Here is a 6,792-nt window from a genome sequence, read left to right as displayed (position 1 = left end):
CATACATTACATACTGCATTATAAACTTACAGCCATTGCTTTCATGAGCGTGAGAAGGGAAGAGAACATTCACCAAATGACCGACTGTCTTTCTTACTGAGCTACCTTATAAACATCACGTAACCTACTTTAACACTTCAAAATAAAAGTCTGGTTCTGGTTGTAAATTAAGTTTTAGATAATTGGAATCTATTTCAATATAATATGTGACTGCATAGAAGCAAACAAGAACACCTTACAGAGAGATCCTTTCCGGGGGAGGAAGATTCCTGTTTGTTAGGGAACTGTGGTAAAAGAGGAAGAACAAAAAAAACTATTACCAACTGTTGCCATGGTGATTATTCGAGCACGTTTCCTCCTTTTTTTTTTTGGCCTGCTCACTTTTCCACAAGGGCTTACTCTGTCATCATCAATCTTCAATTACAGGATCAGGAACCCATGGGTGCCTCGCAAAGTGCCGGTAGATCTTTATTGTTTTCTCAGATGTCCGTTACATTACACTGCACATGAAAAACAAATGAAACAAAGGGGAGACATCAGAGGTCCGGCTCTGTGTCACTGACATTACTATGCCGGGAAAGGCTTCCTGTTTCAGAATGACTTTGAAGCCCTTTGGTCGGTGAGGCTGAGGCCTCGTCCTTTGAGACCGGTCGTGTTTGTGTTCCACATGTACCAATCTAGGGCCCTATGATTTCCGCGATAACGAAAACGCGGACGGAATCACGGAATCGGACAATAAAAACGGAATCTACTGATAATTTTTTTTTATTTATTTTTTTTATTTTTTTTATTATTATACAGGAAAGTATTAAAAGTAACAAAGTTACAATTTAAAACGGGCCTGTCTCAGTAAAATAACTGATTTCCACCAGGTTCCTGTTCTGCAGCACATATAACATGTAACAGGGACAAGGCACATCACACGTCACATTTACAATATGCAGCGGAATTCGCCATTATTTTGGTGAAATTCAGTTTCGAGGGAAAAGGGAAACAACACAGGTGACATTAACATCACTGAATGTTTAGCAGTCACTCCCACAAAAATGTACCACCACTCCTGCCTAGGTGGCGGGAATGCAAACAATAGGTCCCGCTCCCGCTCCTAACAAATAGCCGAAGAAGAAGTTGAAGCGCCCGTAATTCGGTTCTAACCCCCAAATTCAGAGCCGAACAATATCCAAAACACTTCTATCACTCAGGTGATCAGCTGTTTTGTAGAATATGTCAACATACTATCGATTGGAAACGCAAAGATACGTGCGATGACCACTTGAAGTCCAAAATCCATATAAAAAACAACGAACGCCGTAGCCAGGGCACGCCCCTTCAAACCACAATTTGAGTATATAAAAAAATAGTTTATAAGCACTTTATTATTTATGTCATGTTGTTTTTATTTGAAGCACTAAAAACAGTGCAATGTTGGGATGTTTTAATAAATGTAGTCTTCTATCTGATTAAATTGTAAGAATTGTATTCGTTCGCACTTATTTGACATTCGTTTTGATGATTTCAATTGCTTAAAGTGTAAAAACGGAATTCATGAAAATTAAAACGGAAAAAACGGAATTTAGAAAAAAATAAAACGGAATTTGGAAAAAAATAAAACGGATTTCATAGGGCCCTACCAATCCTGTTTGGATCCTGTATGTACCGGCCATCTTTCATATATATATATATATATATATATATATATATATATATATATCCAGGATGTACACCATCTTACCAGGATGTTCACCATCTCACCAGGATGTTCACCATCTCACCGTGACAATCACCATCTCACAGAGGTGTTCACCATCTCACCGTGACAATCACCATCTCACAGAGGTGTTCACCATCTCACCAAGATGTTCACCATCTCACCGAGACATTCACCATCTCACCGAGACATTCACCATCTCACCAGGACGTTCACCATCTCGCAGCGATATTCATATTCTTGCCACCTTGTCCCGGCCCGCTGTGATTGGGCGCTCGAGAGCTTTATCAAGGAGTTGAACCTGAGGAGTTGAACCTGAGGGGTTGATCGACGCCTTCTTCGAACCGCTACCACGATAACGACGATTGATTCGTCGATATATAGGGGAGTCTATTCCCCCCCACCTCCATGTACACGATCACGTTCATGTTTTTGAAACGGTGGGTTCTTGTGACAGATGTCTGGAGGAAGTGTACTCCAACACTGACTGCAACGCGCAGAGATTGGCAGCCTGATAGCATCTGTTACATTCAAATGGAGAGAAATTATGTGGAAATACAGAGTATATCTGTTTGGGTATACACTGGCCTCGCTCTCTCGCTCTCTCCAACACTCTCCATCGCTCTCGCTCTCTCCAACTCTCCAACTCTCAATCTCTTTTCCATCTCTCTCTCGCTCTCGCTCTCCCTCCAACGTTCTCCCTCCCTCCCTTCCTCCCTCCCCCCATGACGGCTGCAAACTCCAGATGATACACCTGGTCTGACCTTCCTCCAAAGGGATGTGGACAGGTCCCTGTTGGGGGACGGGGGGAGGGTGGACAGGCACTTTAGCAGGGCCCCAGTCTGCTGTAGCTTACTCTTAAACTCCCACCTCCAAGTCTCCATAAAGCTCATTTTTATTCCCTTCCGTCTCGCTTTATATATCCCAACTCACACTCTTTTCTGTAAATCTATATCTCCTCTTTATGTGAAGGTGTAACTTATTCCACTTACTGTCAAAAACGATACAGTCCAGAACGGGCAAAGTATCTCATCGCACTTTACAGCGGTAAGAAAAGGCAACCTCTCTCCCACCGTCAGATTTAGGGTCCTCGGTTTGTGTGTGTGTGTGTCTATGCGTGTGTGCACTTTGTCTTTCCTAGAGCAGTGTGTTAAACTCGACCTCATGCATTCTTAACATCCTCATTCTGTTAAGGTGCCGGACCTTTCTGGTCCGGCAGAACAGAAGTCCCCCTCTCGCTTGCTCTGTGTCTCCCTCTCTTCCTCTCTCTGTCCCTGTCTCTATCTCTCTCTGTCTCTCTTTCACGTCTTCGTCTCTCTCTGTCTTTGTCTCTCTCTCTCTCTCTCTCTCTCCCCCTCTTTCTCTATCGGGCTGTCATTGTCTCTCTCTTTTTTTTTTAAGAAAATTTAAAAAAGATCACTCACACTTTGTAGGATATATATATATATATATATATATATATATATATATATATATATATATATATATATATATATATATATCAGGATATATATATATATATATCAGGATATATATATATATCAGGATATATATACATGATATAGGATGTCTATGTTTGCATATCCTTTAATTATACCGTGTCCATTTATCCCTGATCTATGGACACCTACGAGGTAATTCCAGTCAAATTGTCTGTTCAGCCTTCAAAACGAGAGCTGGTACATTGTGGAAATTGCATTAAACTGTAATCAGAAATCGAGGTTATATGCTATAGACCCTAGAGTATCTGTGGTATAAAGGCTGCAACGAATTTCAAATTATAAATATGTACAATGTATCCATTAAATACGTCTATGGAACAGAACAAACTTTTCCTTGCTCTCATCGAAGAGAAAAACAATACAACTATTTTAGATGGAAAACAACGCAATTCCACTTTATATCAGGACCTATGTGAGGATACGACAAGCCCTGGAATGTGTGTAGTTTTCCGTTCCAACCACTTGATGGAAAAGCACCTAATTTGAATTTCTTTATTGCAAACTTTCTAAAGATTCGCATCACCTTTTAGATGGAAACGTGACTTATCTCTCTCAATCTGCCTCTCTCACTCTCACTCTGTCTCTTGCTTCTCCCTATGTGTCTCTCTCACTCTGCCTCTCTGTCTCTCTCACTCTGCCTCTCTCACTCTCTGTCTCTCTGTCTCCCTCTCTGCCTCTCTCACTCTCTGTCTCCCTCTCTGTCTCTCTCACTCTGCCTCTCTCACTCTCACTCTCTGTCTCCCTCTCTGTCTCTCTCACTCTGCCTCTCTCTGTCTCTCTCACTCTGCCTCTCACTCTCTGTCTCCCTCTCTGTCTGTCTCACTCTGCCTCTCTCACTCTCTGTCTCTCTGTCTCCCTCTCTGTCTCCCTCACTCTGCCTCTCTCACTCTGCCTCTCTCACTCTCACTCTCTGTCTCCCTCTCCGTCTCTCTCACTCTGCCTCTCTCACTCTCACTCTCTGTCTCCCTCTCTGTCTCTCTCACTCTGCCTCTCTCACCCTCTGTCTCTGTCTCTCAGTCTGGGAGGTGCAGCCGTGCAGCAACAGAAACACTTCCCTGTTTTCCCTCCATTGTTTACCCAGGACCCCGCCATCCACATAAACACGCGCACGGAGAGTTTTCCTCGCACTGAACACAAACGCATAGCGATTGGCGTATTTACTCGGGTTGGAGGGTGAAACGACGGGGAGGAGGGAGGAAAAAAAGTTTGGAGAATTGGGTGACTGCGCCGCCGTGTCACCCGCCGCTGAGAGAGAGCCTGTGGAGCTTCAGCGGGCCCCCGCTCGGCGACGCTATTTTGACATCTTTCTACAGAGCCCTTGAAGACGTGACAGACGGAGAGCTGGAGAAGCTCTTTAGTCTTTCGCTTGGATGCGGGCGGAGAGGAAGACAAGCCGCGGTAGCAGAGGAGTGAAGGGGAATGAAAAAAAGATTCAATCCTGGGGCGCCTTGAATACCAAAAGTGTGGCCCCCCCCACCCCTAGTTGTTGGAATACATTTGTATTACAATTCACTTTTTAACATGGCGTTGACTTTATCTGCACGTATAGACCCACTGTATACCAACAGAGATACACACGCAGACCCCCCAGTGCCTGGATAACGACTGTGGTGGTTATTATGGGAGAACCCGCGACGGCAATAACAAACAGGGTAACTGGTTTCTCTGTCACGCGACTCAGAGCCCGAATCCAGAGTCACAACACATTAAGATGTTGAGGCGCTCCCGCCAAAACGATTCTCTCACTTGTCTCCGTTTCCCCTCCAACATATTGTCGCCGGCACTTAGCGGCACACCCAACATTGGGCTGGAAACAGGGAGACGGCGTGGCGCTCAGCCATTACCCAGATGCCCCGGCGGCTCGTCTCTGGCCCTGCCAAGTCCGTGGCGGTGGTGTTCAGCAGACGGCCCCGCGGCTATCAGTTCACATCATTACTTACAAAGCATTGTGCTCCTCTCAAAACCCAATCAAATCAACAACAAACAGCAATCGGCATTAGCGCCGGGGTGTTTTGTGACAAACATTAAGGAGAGGGAATGAAGGTAGCGCTGCGCGGCAGTACTCTGAAGAGCTCTAATTAAACAAACGCATCCTGTTGCCAAATGGGTTTCTTCTGGGTGGCTCCCGGCTCGGGTGCGTGTGGGTGTGTGTGCTATCTCTCTGCTGAGAGAGATAGCACACTGTGTGTGTGTGTGTGTGTGTGTGTGTGTGTGTGTGTGTGTGTGTGTCTTTAAGGCTTCCGACGCACCAATAGCACCCGTTCTTCTAGGCTAATTGAATAGTCAATTTGTTGCCGTAGTAACAAAGTGGAATGCTAACGCAGGAGAGGGGAATTCGATGGCCTACAGGCCTTTGGAATGTTTATCAGGGAAGACGCTCACCGCAGTGAAGGTCCACAAGATGGGCGACGGAACCATGTGACCACGTGATCATGTGACCAGACTCGCGTGACTGAAGTGTGTCACGTTCAGCCCCCCCGTCAGGAGCCTTGACTGGCAAGGGGCGGGGGGTTTCCTGGATGTCCTGCGGCCCTCTCTCCCCACATGGGGGCCGGGCCTTGTGATGCTAGGAGTCACTGGCAGGCTTCAAAGACAAAGACAGGTAGCTTTGACATCAATCCCTTTTCCATGGGGCTGTCGAGTGCGAGAACTAACAACCCGTTGGACCTGCCGGCGTCGAGGGCTCCCGATGGTTTCTACATGTCCAGTCGGGGCCGATGCCCTGAGCTACCCTACCAGGAGAAGGGGAAGGGATTATCCACAGCGTTTGAACTAAAAGGACAGCGGAGTAAACTTTGGACGGTTGGAGATTGTCCTCGGCTGACGGAGGAAGAGTTGTTTAGACCAGTGGTTCTCAACTGGTCTGGCCTTGGGTCCCACGTTTTTCCTATGGTGATTAAGTCGCCACCCACTTCGGTAAAATTAGAACTATTTCATTTCTCAGAAATGGGCCATCATGACTTTTTTGTTTTAAATCAACAAATATTTTCATACCTGCACTCAAAGCACATTACCTTAGCAAAATAAATAAATGGGTAAGTAAGTAAAAATAATTAAATTAAATGTATTGATTTATTTTTTGACCACACTCTGATCACACACTTGGGTAACGGACCCACTTTCGGGTACTGGTTTAGACTGAAGATAATGAACACAGCTTCTTCAATTCAATCACGATGATGTTACATGTTTGACATCACAATTGTTTCTAATGTTTCCCAAGTGGAATTAATGGAAAGTGACTTGGAAAGTGTTAGAATTTTAAAAAGTCTAATTTGAATCCATCTTGCCGAAAGCTTTGTTAACCAGCACTTTGAGGTTTACGGTATGTGTCCTGCCATTGTTTCATGAATACCATGGGGTCTTTACAGAAATATAGTTAGAAAACTATAACTTTAAAATCCCATACAGTAAAGTTGTTGGTTATGGCATATGCTCATAAATCAGGGCAAAGAGAATTACATAACTTGCTATCAACATCGTTTAAAATCATCCTTTACCCTTCCCCCAGTTTGATTGTTTCAGAAACAAACAAACAAATGAATCATTAACTGAGCGTCTAGATGGGAGGTGAAGGCTGTG

Source organism: Gadus morhua, chromosome 16, assembly GCF_902167405.1.
Source record: "Gadus morhua chromosome 16, gadMor3.0, whole genome shotgun sequence".
Classification (NCBI taxonomy): Eukaryota; Metazoa; Chordata; class Actinopteri; order Gadiformes; family Gadidae; genus Gadus; species Gadus morhua.
The sequence above is the reverse complement of the archived record's forward strand: the minus strand, read 5'-3'. Positions refer to the sequence as shown.